This window comes from Carcharodon carcharias, chromosome 4 (genome assembly GCF_017639515.1).
Source record: "Carcharodon carcharias isolate sCarCar2 chromosome 4, sCarCar2.pri, whole genome shotgun sequence".
NCBI lineage: Eukaryota > Metazoa > Chordata > Chondrichthyes > Lamniformes > Lamnidae > Carcharodon > Carcharodon carcharias.
In genome coordinates, this window is record NC_054470.1 from 140542876 (window position 1) to 140560529 (window position 17654).

General features: G+C 44.2%; 1 long non-coding RNA gene across 1 annotated transcript in view; it reads right to left on the minus strand.

Moving 5' to 3' along the window:
• Positions 1-16621, minus strand: part of LOC121276714 — a 30235-nt gene extending 13614 nt beyond the window's left edge. The window contains exons 1-2 of the long non-coding RNA XR_005942740.1: positions 16501-16621; positions 15430-15605 (exon numbers count right to left, since the gene is read on the minus strand). This is a non-coding gene — a long non-coding RNA (uncharacterized LOC121276714). The remainder of the gene's footprint in view (positions 1-15429; positions 15606-16500) is intronic.
• Positions 16622-17654: the final 1033 nt, after the last annotated feature.

Genomic DNA, 17654 nt, shown 5'->3' on the forward strand with positions numbered 1-17654 from the left:
CCACCGCAACTCTCGTTTCACTTTTGATTTAGACAGCATGGTGGTGATACAATATTTCATTTACTCCCCCAGCCTTTCCTCTCCCCCAGTCACCCATTCCCTTATCCCCATCACTGTTGACCCCCCTGCGTCACCTTCCACCTCCCCTTCATGATCTACCAGCCACAACCCTTTTCTTGGGATGTCCAGCTGAATGTGCACATTCCCTTCCTCTCCTAAAATCCCACCCCTATCCACATTAACGTCCCCAACCTCCTCCTTTCCACCCCCAGGGTCCGTGTCTGCCTCTGAGTACCCACCAACCACCCTCCCCGTCCCTTTTGCCAATTCCGTCGAATGCTCACTGTCCCACCCTACTTCCTCAATTTGCTCTTGGTCACTCTCACCATTCCCTCCTACCATGCCCACCCACAGTTTGCTCTCCAGGAGGCAGCCATAGATTCATCAGACGCCTCCCTTGCACATTCATCCTTGGAACCCCTTCCTCTCCGAACCCCTTCCCACCTTGGAACCCCTTCCCCCTCATGAACTGCCCACCCCTTAGTCCTCCTCTCCCCAGATTCCACCCCTGCTTAGTCCTAACCCCTTCCTGACTCCTTCAGGCACCCTTACTTATTCTGCGATCCTTAGCCCATCCCCCCTATCGACTACCTCCTCCAGCCTTAATCCTTCCGCCTTCCTGACTCCTTCATGCATCCTTACTTCTTCCTCCAGCCTTACTCCTTTCTCCACCATTATTCCCTCCCCTCTCCACACTCCTTCCTCCCCCTAGCCTTCTTCCCTTCTCTGCACTCCTTCCTCCCTTGGGCTCCCTTCCCTCTTCATACACCTTCCCCCCTCTGAACTCCTTCCCTTACATGTTCCACCCCCCCCTTACACCTACCTCCCCTGTCGCTATCTTCTCCCCCGTTGCCTCTCCTCCCCTGTACTCACCCCCCCACCCTCCCAACCACCCCCACCGACACTTTTGAATCCCCCCCTCCTAATCTTAACCCCTCTGACAACTTTGTTGCCCCGATCCCAACCTCACCCGCCCACCTGACACGTCTTCCTCTCCTAGTCGATCCTAGACCTTCCTCTCCAACCCCCCCGGTTCATCTTCCTCTCCCAAACACAGCTGGACCTTCCTCTCCAACCCCTCGACCATCATCTGTTGTGAGCAGACCCTCAACGGTGAATTTCCAGCTTCCGTGAGTTGCTTCGTGGTGGAGCCATGCCCATGAGAATCCACCCAGCATGCCATGGACGTTCCTCCAGTGTGCCGTTGTCAAGCTCCAGCATTGTCTGTTACTTGGATGTCTGTGATGTGATCAAGGCTCTGGCGGTAAGTCCCAACTTCTGCATGTCACACTTGTCAAGACATGTTCTGCACCGGTGTGTTTTCCCACCGGCATCAGTGGACGATCCAGCGTTGGGGGGCTGATTCTGGCGGGCTGGCCTTACAATGATATGCAGGTTTACTACAATGAGGTTTCCGATGTCTGATGACAGGAAATGCGGCCCACCATCGACAGGCTGAGTGGACAATTGCAAACTGGTTTAACAACATCGTGAAACCAATTTTTGGCCTTCTCACCATATGGTCCACTCACGCAACCAAACACGCCTGATGCCAACAGGCATGAAAAATTCCGCCACCTGTTTCAGGTGGGCAGCTGGGCAGGAGGATGTAAAGGATCCCAACAGATGTTATTAGCCAGCCCTCTCCCTGAGACTCCCAGGTTAGCATCTTGCTAGCTTCAGGCCCAGGAGTTAAAATTCTCCCTTTACATTCTGTTGGTAAGGAGGCTTATTCCCTTCTGCTTGAACAGAGTGTAGCTTTAAAAAAAAGGCTGTTCACTGCTGTCATCATACATAAGTTAGTCTGCCCTACTTTCTTACATTTCTGCAAATAAATACAGTTACTTATTTTGGAATCTGACAATATTATCTTCTGGAGTAACTAGCAGAGAGGTAAAATACCAATGAGCCAAGGCTGTTTGAGTCCTAAAAGAGTGTGAGATCTCCACAGGTGCAGAAAAGTACAGCCTTTAGCTGATAGGGGACCCATTGAGATCCTTGCACAATTGAAGCAGGCCACGCCCAAATGCAGCAAGATCTGGACCATATCTAGGCTTGCACCGACAAGTGGCAAGTAACATTTGAGCCACACAAGTGCCAGGCAATGACTATTTCCAACAAGAGAGAATCTAACCATTGCCCCTTGACATTCAATGGCATTACAATCACTGAATCTCCCACTATCAACATACTGGGGGTTACCATCGACTGAAAACTGAACTGGACTAGCCACATAAATACTGTGGCTATACGAGCAGGTCAAAGGCTAGAAATCTTGTGACAAGTAATTCACCTCCTGACTCCCCGGAGCCTGTCCACCATCTACAAGGCACAAGGAGTGTGATGGAATACTCTCTATTTGCCTGGACAGCTGCAACTCCAACTACACTCAAGGAGCTTGACATCATCCAGGACAAAGTAGCCTGCTTGATTGACACCACATTCACAAACATTCACTCCCTCCACCACCAACGCCCAGTAACAGCAATGTGTACTATCTACAAGATGCACTGCAGGAACTCACCCAAGCCTCCTTAGGCAGCACCTTCTATCTCAAAACCATTACTATCTAGAAAGACAAGGGCAGCTGATACATGGGAACACCACCACCTGGAAGTTTCCCTCCAACCCACACACCATCCTGACTTGGAAATATATCATTGTTCCTTCACTCCGTCTGGGTCAAAATCCTGGAGCTCTCTGCCTAACAGCACTGTGAGTGTACCTACACCACAGGGACTGCAGCAGTTCAAGAAGGCAGCTCACCACCACCTTCTCAAGGGCAATTAGGGGTGAGCAATAAATGCAGGTCTAGCCAGTGACACCCACATCCCGTAAATGAATAATAAAAAAAAGAATGGTTCAGTAAAATGAAATCCCCCATTGGCTGTCAGTTGGAATAATTGCCTGCTCTATCACAATCTCCTTAAAAATTCCATAGGGCATATTGGTTATTTCCCCAACCTGGTGTAATGGAGATTTTCCAGATGCAATTATCATCATTGGATTCTCAACCTAGCATAATACATGTGTCACAATACTATTAGCCAGTTGAAAAAGGCCAAGTTTTCAGATAACTGCCAAATAAAAAAAACATTGACCATCAAGATCTATTCCATTACATTCAAGTTAACCATTTCCAGCTCCATCCAGGCATGTTCCAAAGTTAACCAAGCACCACATCCCATCCCCGGAATTGTGCCTTTAATCCTCAAAAGACTTTGTCATGGAGGCACCTAGATCATGAAAGACACTTTATAAATGCAATCCCACAAGTGCATCTCCATATTACCTTCCAGACTCAAATGCAACATTGAAATCATTAAAGAAACGGGGGAGTGAGATTTAGACTGCCGGGCAACAGAGGTGGAATGGAGAGTGTTTTGGAAGCACCCATCACAACTACCATCCACAGAAGAATGCATGGGATTCAACAGATCATAACACAATAAATTTACAATTGACGGCCCTCCTTTGGGGTGAATGTTGGAGGGGTTGAGCCCAGAGAGTTACAGAATGGCTCACATTTGGGTTCCTTTCCCTCATTTGAGCTACACTGGGCAGCAATCTGCTGGGCCATAGGGAACAGACCAGCGCTTATAGTGCATGCAGATCTGAGCCTGTGGGCTAGACCTACCCACAAGACCCTCCCTGCAAAACACAAACCAGCACAACTGTGTTGCTGGCCACAAGATGTTCCGATCCCTCACAGAGCACATTCTCCCGCCCAACAGGCATGTAGGTTGAACATCTGTGGGACATATGTCAGTTGGAAAGGGTAGACTCTGTTTAGAACTCAGGAATAACACAGTAATCTAAGATCCATTCCTGGAATCCCACATGCCTGAAGTGCCTTCCACACAAATTCAACACAACCCTTCAAGAAAGCTGAATAGAAAGCATAAGCTAACAATCCCCTTCCCAATACTACAAAAAGAATAATCCAACCTTACAAGGCCCTTTACCATTTGTACAAGCCCTCAAGTACACATCTCAGGAACTACTGTCAAATTATCATGATACTGGAAACATTCCAGTTGTAGGCATAGTACAGCAATTATCAAGTAAAATGCTGGAATTACGCAGCATGTCTGACAGCGTCTCTGGGGAGAGAAACGGAGACCAGGATTTTCTCAGAAGTGTCCCAGTGATGGGACTGTATGCAGGCCCTGAGCCCGCGTGGGCAGGAGTGGGACTGTAACAGCAATCTTCTGAATTGGCAGGATGGCACTCCACACTGCCAGAAAGTCACAGGAAGGCCATCCCCTGGCAGTTGGTGGCGTCCCCATGCAGTGGGGTGCTGCTGTGCTGCTGGCAAAATGCTAGTGGCCCCTCAAAATAGCCCATAAAGAAGCCCTTAATTATTTAAATTAGCTGTCTGCCTCCAGTCAGTAAGTAGCCACTACCTTTACAGTCTCACCACTGATAAAATAGCCTGACAACTAGGCTGCATCAGGTAGCCTCCCCCCCAACCCCCAATGCTTCTTGCCAGCATTTTACCACATCAACCCCCAACCTCCCCCAGCTCCTAGTCCACCACATGGAAGCCAATAAAATTCCACCCAAAGTTAATGTTTCAAGTTAATGGCCTTTTATCATAGAATCATAGAATGATTACAGTGCTAAAGGAGGCCATTTAGCCCATCCTGTCCATGCTGGCTCACCTAGTCCCGCTCCTCTGCATTTTCCCCATAGCCCTGCAAATATTTTCTCTTCAGATAATTGGCCAATTTTATTTTGAAAGCCACAATTGAATCTGTCTCCACTAGACTCTCAGGCAGTACATTCCAGATGCTTACCACTTGCTGCTTAAAGAAGTTTTTCTTTATATTGCCATTGATTCTGTTGCCAATCACTTTAAATTGGTGCCCTTTGGTACTGGATCTTTCTGCCAACAGAAACAGTTTCTCCCTACCTACCCTGTTCACATCCCCCATGATTTTGAATACTTCTATCAAATATCTTCTTAATTTTCTCTCCTCAAAGGAAAACAGCCCCAGCTTCTCCTATCTGTCCACATAACTGAAGCTCCTCGTCCCTGTAGCATTCCCATTAATCTTTTGGGCACCTCTCCAATGCCTTTCCTTACAAAAGTGTGGTGCACAGAAATGGACACAACACTCCAGTTAAGGACAAACCAATGTTTTTTACAGGTTTATCATAACTTCCTTGCTTTTGAAATCTATGCCCCTACTTATAAAACCAAGCATCCTGTATGCTTCATTAATTGATTCCTCAAACTGTGCTGTCACCTTCAGTGATTTCTGCACATTGACCCTCAGGTCTTCTGCACTCCCTTTAGAATTGTATTTTGTATTTTATATTCTTCTTGTTCCTCCTACCAAAATGAAACATGTTACATTTCCCTGCATTAAATTTCATCTGCAATTTGTCCGCCCATCCCACCAACCTGTCTATGTCCCTTTGAAGTTCTACGTATCCTCCTCATGGTTCACAATATTTCCAAGTTTTGTGTCTTCTGCAGATTTTGAAATTGCCCCTGCACATCCACGTCTAGGTCATTAATGTATTTCAGAAAAAGTAGGGGGGTCCTATCTCTGACCCCTGGATAACCCCACTATATACTTTCCTCCTTTATCAGAACAGGCAAAATTTAGAAACTTAACAGGTTTTAAGCAAGTGCAGAGGGAGGTAAAGGGTGGGGGAGGGAAGAAAAGAAAAAAATGGAAAATCTGTGATGGGTTGGAAGACAGGAGTGACTCAATGACAAAAAGATGATCGTGCAAGATATGAGATAATGATGGAAACAAATAAACATAAGATTTTCCTGGAGGACATGTAAATGGATAAAAAGAAATCTACACCAAGTAATATTATGTATTTAACAGCAACAGTTTGCATTTCTATTGATTCTTGTTCGTCCTTTGAAGCGAAGATGACCATGTACATCATCTGCGGTTTTTGGTAGGGTGCCCATGGGTATGTAGGTGACTGTTAAGGCCGACCTGCACTCGGAAGGTTCTGCTGCAAGTAGAACAGGATACCTCAGATGATTGATGTTTGGACAAGTTGCTGGCTAGGGACTTCCTCTTCTTGAATTTTCTCTCTGCCCCAATATGCGCATGCTTTAAAAGGATTCCGTACCATTTTTTATTTGGTTACGTCAAGTGCAGCAATCTTGGCTGAATTTCTCTCAGAGTGTTCTTGTAGTGTTTCCTTTGACCCTCATGAGAGCACACTCAGACTCAAGGTTTCTATGGAAGATTCACTTTGGTCAGCCTTTTCTGAAACCGCATTTACTCTCTGGCAGAAGATCCTGGTTGTTTCGATGGACAGCCCAAACAAGGTGAGGGTAGCTGTAGAGTCTCCTACTCTTAGCGACTTAGGGATTTGTCCACCCTGGCATGTGAAGACTGATTCTAGCAAACTGGGCAGATTAGACCAACCTACGGTCCATCGGTCTTGAAGGCAGGTAAGCACCATGTTGTGGAGCACCTAAAGCTTGTCAAGACACAGATGTCCTGGTCACCCACTGCATCCAGATCTATCTCTAGCCGTCTAGACTTGTCTTACTACTGGGCCAAGCTAGGTCAGAATGAGAGGGTGAGGCTGATGCTGTGCAACTTTCCCTCACTATAATCCAATTCACGTGCAAGTCATGTTCACCATTTTTCTATCATGGGGTCTAAGGGTGTAAGGGAGGGGTAACACTTCTCACAGGCACTCACCACACACCTTGGAGTGGTTCACCCTGCATTGGTCCTCACCTTCACCCAGCTCTCACCTGTGGCTGCAAGTATTTGTTAACATGCGACAACGGTCACAGCTCGAGAAACCGCTTGCATTTCTAAAGTAACACTGAAAATTTGAGGTCCATCCTGGTGAGTACACTGGGATAAAAGCTGCTAGGGATTTCTACTTCACACCTCAGAAGCACTCCCTCTCAGTCATGGCGGAGGGCAGAAGGTGATGGCCTTAGGCCCATTGATGGGTTTGCACAATATACAACATGAAATGATCTGACCAGGTAGCCATTATCCCGTATTTGATGTGCCCTATTTCAGCATCAAGCTTCCATGGTGAACAAATGACTTGGGCCCTATTTACAAGATTGTTGATGAGGCCAAACTTCTAGCATGTGGAACTGTAAGAATCCCAACACGAATATTGAACAGTGAAGGTAGGCGTGCGGTACATCATGGTAGAGAACCCCCTGGCAGATTTCTCAACTAGTACATCAAGGAAAAGGGGTTTATTTGACTGCTCCACGTCATAGGAGAATTTAGGCACAGGATGAAGTCCATTAAGGCTTGCAAGGAAATTATTACATGTGGCTACAGATTTAACTATATCAAACGTATCATCCACATACTGGAAATATGCAAGTGTTAGGAGGTTAGGTGTCATTCTATATATGACATGTTTCCCATGGAACCCAACAAAGATGTTTGTGAGAGCTGAGCCTAGAGGGGATCACATGGCAACACCATCTATATAGGCATACATGGTGTCTTTAAAGCTAAACTCAACTGCGTGATATCCTGCGGAATAATGGTTACTCTGATCAGATCATTTTGCGCTATGTATCGTGCAAACTCATGAACGGGCCTAAGGCCATCACTTTTGGCCCTGAAAAGTGCCCAGTCTACCTCAGATTATCTTGGAAGGGCAAGGTATCTCAAAAAGTTGAGCAACTGGTGAAGCTAGCTGCTTTGCGCTGCTACTATGCAGTAGCAATGTAAATGGTATTCGCCACTAACAGGATGCTGCCATCAAGCCAAAAAGATGTTTTGTCTATCTCATAAATGAGTAATATAGTATATAAATTTCAGTGCCAGCATGATGCTAAGTATGTAGGCCGTACGTCCCAAAGACTGGCGGATTGTATCAAACAGTATGTCCCTTCCACTGTTTATAAAGGGCAAGGTACAGACCGTACCCAATCAGCCCGTGCTTGCAAAACTTAAAACACAGTGTCCAACATTAGATGTGATTCCACGATTGGACAACATTTGCTAAATAATTCTCAGTGTACCAAAAATTATGCTGACAACCAATTTAAGGTTGTTAGTCAGGCTCACAGTGTGGTGCATTGTGTAATAATATACAGCTCCATGTTCTTTGCAGACTGAAAGAATTGTACACAAATTGCGCCTGTTTCAGCTAAACAAAATAAGTGATAGTAATTTGCTGGTTCATTCCTCAGGGCAACGCCTTGACTAATCAAAGTCAAGCTGCCTAGTTTAAATTTCAAACAATGCTTGGCAGTTGACTGTCCATCACCATTAAATGGTGCATTCTCCATGGCAATGCCTCTACAAATCAGAGTCCATTTGCTAGCCAATCAACACTCTTTTCTCATACAGTATAAAGTTGTTGCTTCCCCTGACATTGGTATTCTTGCAATTGTCCTGATGAGTGCAAAACAAAAAGTTTTGACACAATATCTTTTTTCAGCAATACTCAAATTCTATACTACCAAGCAACTGTTTCAAAAACACTGTATTGACTGTAATGTGCTTTGGAACACCCAGAGGTCATGAATAAAGATTTATAAATGAAAATATTTTTCTTTTTTCAGTTACAAATGAATTGCAGCCACATGCAGACCCAGGGACACATTTCAGGCATCCAACTTGGAGCCCATGGAATGCAACATGAGTAGCCAGGTCTGGGTGAGGGTACAAGTCTTCCCTGAAAAGACAACTGGCACCGCTTTGTAAGGAATTGAGTTCTCTACAAGATAAATTATCTCCTCTTTGAGGGTAAGGTTGCAATTCTAGTCTGAAGCCCGCGTGACCTCCATTTCCACTATTTGGCAGCCTCCACCACTAATGCTATGCAGAGTCCCCCATCATATAATCAGTCAATGTCAACATGGTTTTATGGAAGGTAAATCATGTTTTGACAAATTTATTCAAGTCTTTTGATGATGTAACTAGCAGGCTGGATAAAGGATAACCAGTAGACACAGTAAACTTGGATTTCCATAAGGCATTCGATAAAGTGCCTTACAAAGGTTAATATGCAACGTAATGGCTTATGGAGTTGGGGATAATATATTACCATGGATAAAGGATTGGTTAACAGACAGGAAGCCAAGAGTAGGCTTAAACGGGGAATTTTCAAGTTGGCAGGCTGTGACTTGTTGAGTGCCCCAAGAACCAGTGCTGGGGCCTCAGCTATTTACAATCTTTTATTAATGACTTAGACAAAAAGACAGAGAGTAATATATCTAAGTTTGCTGATGATGCAAAGCTAGGTGAGAATACAAGTTGTTAGGAGGACACAAAGAGGCTACAAAGAGACATGGACAGGTTAAGTGAGTGGGCAGCAGAATGGTAGATGGAGTATAACATGGGGAAGAGTGAGGTTATTCAGTTTGGTCATATGAATAGAAAAGCAGAATTTTTTAGAAGGCATGAAACTTGTAAATGCTGATGTTCAGAGAGGCCTGGGTATACTCATACATGGAACACAAAAAGTTAGCATGCAAATAGAGCAAACCATTAGGAAGGCAAATGGCATTTTGGCCTTTATTGCAAGAGGATTGGAGTACAGGAATAAAGAAGTCTTGTTACAATTTTACAAGGCATTGGTGAGACCGTACCTGGAATAATGTGTGTAGTTTTGGGCTCCATATTTAAGAAAGAATATACTTTCATTGGAGGTAGAACAGTGATGGTTCACTAGATTGGTCCCTGGGATGAGAGATGTCCTATGGAGAGGCTGCCTAAATTGGATCTAGTCTCTGGAGTTTAGAAGAATGAGAGATGATCTCATTGAAATACTCCAAATGCTAAAACATCATAAAGCCCTTAGGGTCATCCTTAAGGGGGAGGCGGTGGTGTAGTGGCATTGCAACTCAGCTGATAATCCCAAAACCCAGAGTAATGCTCTGGGGACCTGGGTTTGAATCCCACCACAGCAGATGGTGGAATTTGAACGGAAAAAATAACTGGAATTAAAAGTCTAATGATGACCATGAAACAGTTGTCAAGTGTTGTAAAGACCCATCTGGTTCACTAACATCCTTTGGGGATGAAAATCTGCTGTCCTTACCTGGTTTGGCCTACATGTGACTCCAGACCCACAGCAATGTGGTTGACTCTTAAATGCCCTCTGAACTAGCCAGGCAAGCCACTCAGTTCTCAAGGAAATTTATTGTTGTCTGAGGGATGAGCTGGCGCAGGGCCCTCTTTTGGGTGTGCACTGCTGACCTCACCATCGCCACAGGCACTGTCTCTGTCCTCTCCGACCAGCATGATGGCACTCTCCTTATAGGGAGCAAGGACCTGAATTTCTGCCACCGATTGTGTGCAAGCTTGTGCCGCACCAAGGCAAATGGAGAGTGTGAGCAGGATATATACCAAGGCAGATAACAAGGATGCCTGCCTTGTGTGGATAGTGAGTTGAGCCATGCATGGGATGAGGATGTAAGCTATAGGATATGAGCCCGGATGGAGATGTTAAGGTGTGTGTGAGAGAGTGAATGGTGATTTCCCTTGAGCTAGCACTATGTGATATCCCTGTGGAGTGTCTGCCTGCGAACGTCTGAAGGGTTTGTGAGCGTGAGAGTTGAGACCTATGAAATGGTTGACTTACTCTGGTGGAATAGATGAGATCTTTCATCCTCTGTCTGCACTGAATGGCTGACCTCTACTTTGTGGCATTAGCGCTGATCACCAATGCCACCGTCTCCCAAGCTGGAGTAATGAGATTGGTGGACCTCCTCCGGTCATGGGGTAGAGGACATCCCGGCGGGCCTTAATGGCATCCAGCAGGTGGCCCAGTGAGGCATCAATAAATTTTGTAGCAGCATGCTTCTTTGCTTTGGGAACCATGTCTTCCATCGAGCAGCCCTGGGCTACAGACATTGAGAAGGCTGTGCATGGGTGCAGTTTAAATATGTCGCCCAGAGTGAAGATCTGCTGAGGTCACAGTGGGGTGGGCGAATCAGAGGCCGTCCGCCCAAGAACCAACATGTTTCCTGCTGTTGCATTATTAATGAGGCGGCGAGCAGACAATAACGCAAGAAAACCCGCCTTTGCACTCAGCAGGAAAATGTTGCTTTTCACGCCCGCTTGATGCACAGAGGGAAAATCCTGCCCTAAGTACTTCACAGAATATACTTTTGTCCTTTGTCTTAATGAAAGTACATTGTCCAGAAATGTATCATAGTGTTACAGAAATACAAATGTTCTCCTTTTGTGTGATATAATCAGGACCAAAAAGTGACTGGCTGTTCTCACTCTCCAGGCCTAAAGACAGAGTGGCTGGCTGTGAGACTTGCCTGCCCAGGTGCAAGTCAGCCATGTTTCCCAAATGGACACAATTTCCAAATTTTGGTGCTGGCAGGTGAAACTCCCTGGTGGCAGAATACATTCAGAAAATCAGGCCCAGTTTCTCTTATCAAATAAGATGAAAATAATAATAAAAAATTGGTGGCCCTGGACACATGTCCTCACCGTATCATCAGTCGCATACATTAATTGCAACCATCTTTGTCTTTAAAAACCAGCCTGAAAGCACTTCACCACAATGACATTGCACCTTCAAGGCAATGAAACATTACTGTTCCACTTCTGACTTTCTTACTTTTGTTTCAGTAACATCTTTTGGGTTCTTTTTTTTAAGTTGTTACTGAAGCACATTTCGAAGTAATGGAGTTGGTCAAAATAACAGAAATTGAGGTTCACTGCAGACTTTTATAGAGTACACCACTGATGTAAATTGACACTGTTGCACAGACGGCCAAGCCCTGCTCTGAGTAAACATAACCGGTTTAATCTGGCTAGGCAACTTAGTCAGCACTGCAACTCACCAGCACCACACCACATAACAAGGATAGTTTGGAAGCACAGGATGTTTTAGCTCAGACTTGTCTGCTTATCATTCCTCTTAGTGATAGCTGTTCTTGGAATTGATCAGCAACAGATTCAGAACCCAGTTCAGGCTTTTCTGTGAAGCAGATAAAAGCCTCTCCACCAGCAGCAAATCTCCCACTGCATTTATTTTAAATCGGAATAAAAAGCAGCCATGCTATAACCTGTGGCATTTGGTTACTGTATCTAATGTATTTAATTTTGACAGTTTTTTCGTTTCTTTTCAGGACCCTGCCCTCCTGACATCCACTATTCCTGGATGAAGGAAACTAGGGAAAAACAACAACCAGCATTATTAAAACAAAACCACCGAAGGGAAGAGCAAGGACACACATCAGGAGTTAGCAGAGATGATTAGAACCATAGCTGAAGAGGAAAGTTTTGAGTAGACTTTTGAAGGTAAATGAGATATATAGCACATCAGACAGATCTAGGAAGAGAATTCAAGAGTTCAGCAGGACAGCTGAAGTTTATTCCTCTAATAATTGAGTAGAGACCAGAGTCTAAAATCCAGCGAATGGACATAGAGCTGGAGATTCCTCCTAAGTAAGGAAGAGGATTTTAAAACATATGTGTCAGGAATGTCCTTGCAGATTCGCCCAATCAGGCACCATTTAGCAGAAGATTGACGGAAATCCCAATTACACAATTCAGGTTCCCCGATTTTCTGCATTTGCGGCAGCCAATCAGAAGAATAATCCCTGGTACGATTTCCGTGAATTGTGTTGAAATAGCAAACTAGTAAGAGTTAATTTTAAACAAAGAAAGAACTAACACTTATGCTGTGCCTTTCGCAACCTCAGGAGGTACTGAATGGTTTCATACTCAGTGAAGTACTTTGTAAGTGTAGTCGTGGTTGTAATGTAGAAAATATATAATGGAGTGTAATTCAAGATTGCATGCAATTTTTCTTCACACACTCCTATATATTTCGGAGACTTGGACAACATACCCTCAAAGCACTGGAGAAATACCACCAGCGGTGCTTTTGCAAGATCCTCCAAATCTGGTGGCAAGAAAGGCAGTCCAACAGCAGCATCCTCTCCCAAACCAACATGCCCAGCATCAAGGCACTAATCCCTCAAAACCAGCTCCACTGGGCAGGGCATGTCGTTCATATGCCTGACACCAGACTCCTGAAGCAATTGCTCTACTCAAAACCCGGTCGCAGCGCAACACTCCCAGAAGGACAGCTGAAACCTTTCAGGGATGTCTTCAAAGCGTCCTTGAAGAAGTCCCTGGCTTGTGTGACCGACCAAAAATGAAGAGGGTTCATTTGAAGGACTCTGAACACATCAAGAAGCTTTGTCAGCAACATGCAGAAGCAAAGTCGAGGTGTTGGAGAGAGCACAAAAACCTCCAAACAACTCATCTACCTGACCCTCCGAGTACCACTTGCCCCCCCACCCCCCTGTGATAGGGCCTGCAGGCCGTACATTGGACTTGTCAGCCAGCTCAGAATCCATCAAGCCAAAGTGGAAGCCAGTCATCCTTGATTCTGAGGGATATACTGCCTAAGAAAAATAAGTAGCAGAGAAAATATAATGTAAAGCAACTTAAGACTGACATAATTCAATTTTTCTTCACACAAAGAGTGAACAACATGTGGATTAAACTTCCAGAGGAAGTAGTGGAGGCAAAGATTGTGGAATTATTTGAGAAAATTGAACACTGAAATAGGGGGACATTAGGCTTTCTCTGATGAATTAGAATGGGTTGAATGGCCTTCCTCATCTATAATTATCCAATGATCAATGTATTGGGGAGTGTGATGTCAAGGGAAGTAAGCAGGACTTAGCCTGAAATAAAATGCAAAGGATGTTTAGGATAAGTTTGGGCTTGTATAAGGGGAGCTGGAAAGATTCCTATGAAAAGAATTGCAGAAGATGAGCCTGGAGGTGACAAAAATGTGGATTACTTTTCAGCAGAGGGAAAACTATTGGGACAAATGTAGGAAAGGTTATCAAAAATGGTTTTGGAAATAGAAGGCTATGGGATTTGATAATGAACCCAAAGTCAAACAGCACAATAGGATTATGCAGCATTAGGCTCATCCTTACCAAGAAGTTGTAGTGGGGTTAGGTGTCTAACTTCTTGGTAAGGATGAGCCTAATGCTGCATAATCCTATTGTGCTGTTTGACTTTGGGTTCATTATCAAATCCCATAGCCTTCTCTTTCCAAAACCATTTTTGTCTAGAGTGCAGAGTTTCTATCAGAAGCAGAGAACAATGTTTTTTTTATTCTTCCTGATTGAACTGAGTCTGATTTGTGCTGAGAGGGTTGTGGGGTTGGAGATAGAATAAATGGACAATGGCAGTTAGGGGAAACAGCAGGATGAGTCAACAAAGCAGGTAGCCTCAATCTTGGAAAATAAAAATGTCTTGAATTCTTCAATTTGGTGTTAGAAATGAAGATAGTAAGGACATGAAAGGAGACTGAGAAATTTCATGATTACTCTCTTCATTGCTCCTGAAGTAGTTCATAGATTTGGCCTTGAAATTAAGACTGGAAATATTCTTATCAATCCACATGTGGTGGTAGAGAAGTTATGTGCTATACCTATTTTCCTTAAATCTGAGAATGGGGTGTTGGTTTTTGTACCATAAGGAGCTGTGAGGGGCTGAGTAGATATTGCAGAATTATTTCTGCATATGAACAGTTTGCTGAGGGACTGGCTAATTCTGGTGCACAGATCTTCAGTAATACACTTCAAATGTTATCAAGGCCCATAGCCTTTGTTGTATCCCGTACTCCATTGATTCTTAGAGTCACGGACAATTAGTCAACTTGGCTGGACACCAGTGTTTTTGATAGTGGGGACCTCATGAGGAAGTTGAGCAGCACGTCCATATGGCACTTTTGGCTGAAGATGCCTGCAAACACTTCAGCCTTGTCTCTTTCATTCACAAGCTGGGCTTAAGTTTATGGTCAGAGAGATGAATAAGTGATCAATAATGAAATAAGTGCCTGTAATGAAAAACTTGGGTGACTTTCTCACAATGGCATTCTTGAGACAAGTAGAAGAACATGTACGACGTTAGCCCCATTTGACTCAGTGTCCTGATCATAAGAGTCTTATCTCAGAGAACAGGTAACTATAGTATATTGTGAGAAACAGCTTGCTCATGTACAGCACATTAGAGCACCAATATGCATACCATCACTAGAATAAATATTTTCAACATCATAACTACTGCATTTTCCAATGCACACTAAAATTCACTACTTCTTCAAAGCAACATAAACGATCAAAAGTTTACTCTGAATTATGAACTATATTAAGGAGAGCAGTGATGTAATTACGCCTGAAATTTAATTCTGCCCAATTGCTGCCGAGGCATAAATTTATTTGTGACAGTGCCTCCTTTCAGCAATGCAAAAAGTACACGAAATTAGATGTAAATATTGCTGATATCATTCTACATTACGTATGCTGCCTTATTGGGAGTTTACACCATAAGGAACGCTCACATGGAACACCTGACAAATAGGATCATGTTTCTGGAACACCAAGGCACTCACTGTGAATTTCTGCAGGTGATGACTTCTGCCTTGTAACGTAACAAATTAGGTCATGAACAATGAGGTCTGCAGATCCCAGGGGTTTAACCATGTCAGCAATTGTTTTGACCAGCAGTTCATTGTTGCCATTAGATCATCTTCATAATATTTTATGTTTTAGTAAGTTAAAAAATGACCTAAAAGAAAAGAGAATGACAGTTTGAATGCTAGCAGCAAGACCAAAATGCATATGAATGAAATAATCGAATTTCAGATTGATTTTGAGTATACAATGGCCAATGGTGAAGCATTTCTTAGTGAATGGGTGTTGTCATTTCACCAGTGGTCTACTAGAAAGGCAACAACCTCATTGCAGCCGAAAGTATAATGTTCAGAGAATTAGAAAAATTCAATACAAGGCTATGGGCCTAGTACTGGTAAATGGGATTAGAATAGTTAGGTACTTGTTTGACTGGTGCAGACTCGATGGACCGAAAGGCCTTTTTCTGTGCGGTAAACTCTCTGACTCTATGCCTCTAAAAACTGTTGGTGATAGAAACAGCAAAAGCATAATCAGAATTATCTTGATTGTGCCATTTTCTACATTGTTTTCTATCACTTTCCCAAATTTTCCCACTTGATACACCATTAATGAATGTTAATATTAGTAGCTACTATTTTGAACATGACTTCACACAATTTCATAAGGGGATTTAAAATCATGTTATTTGAAAATGGATCTTATTTATTCTATACTGAATCTTCCCATCCACCATGACTACCTAAAGCATTTCCACCAACAAGCCATTTGGATATATTGATCCAAAGCCTAAAAGCAGCATAATTTTTAATATAGAAAAATAAATTGGTTTTATGTGAAAAATTCTCATTAAGTATCTGATAAATTGCATTTCACATGTCTAATCTCAGCCAGAAATAAGTAACTGTAACATACACAAACTTGATTTTGAATTCTATAGTGAAAATAATTAAAGCAAATTAGTTTCACCATTGCTAGGAACTAATAATGGACCGCAACTTCCGGTGGACTGGCAATTGAGTCGAATTTCCACTCCGTTCATATTTCCTTACCTAGAAATCCAGCCGCACCTATCTCGTCTGACTTTCCCACTCAGGCTGGGTGGGATCTGTGTGGTGCAACAGATTCCCATGGCCTTCAGTCCAGGACTGGAGTGACAGGCGTAAAAAGAACACACACCCTTTTTTACAGCACTAGCTGCCATAAAGCAGGAAAGTTTAAAGGTCCAGCCACTGAGAAGCCAGGCAGTTAGAGGATGGTGGGGGGGAATAGTCAAGGGGGTGGGGAGAGCAGAGGTGGGTTTGTAGTCAGGTTGTGGGGATTGCAGTCATGAGATGGGGGTGTAGTCGAGGGGAGGGGTGGGAGTGTAGTCAGGGTTGGGAGGGCTGTCCAGTGGTGGGGGTGCAGTCAGAGGGTGGGGGAACAAGGAGGGCAGTCTGGGGGTTGTGAGGGAAGCTGGGACCAGGGTTGTTGTTGGGGGGTCCTGTGGGTGATTGGGGATATAGTTGGGGGGGTAGGGAGGGCAGTTTTCAGGGAGAGGGGTGGATGTGTAATCAGGAGGACACTTGGGAGGGTGGGGGACAGTTTGGGAAGGTAGGGGTGTAGTCAGGCTGTTGGGGAGGGCAGTCTGGGGGGCTGTTTTTTTTTATTCATTCACTACTGGCCAGGCTGGCATTTATTGCCCATCCCTAATTGCTCCCTAGTTCCAAGGGCATTTAAGAGTCAACCACATCACTGTGGATCTGGAGTCACATGTAGGCCAGACCAGGTAACGATGGCAGATTTCCTTTCCTAAAGGGCATTAGTGAACCAGTTGGTTATACAACAATCGACAATAGTTTCATGGTCATCATTGGACTTTTAATTCCAGACTTTTATTGAACTCAAATTTCACCATCTGCTGTGGGATTCGAACCTGGGTCCCCAAAGCATTACTCTGGGTCTCTGGCTTATTAGTCCAGCAACAATACTATTATCCCATCACCCCTTTCCCCCCAGTCAGGTGGTGGGGAGGGCAATCTTGAGGGTGTTGGGGTGTAGTTGGGGGGCATCCCATGGGCAGTCATAGGAGTCATCGGGGGGGTAGGAAGGGGAGTTGGAGATGGGGTCAGTGTTGGGGGTTGGTCAGTGCTATAGTTACCCAGAAGCTAGAAGTGGGTAACTATTGATGTAATCCAATTGGAACCATCGAAAGTTTGAGATTTAA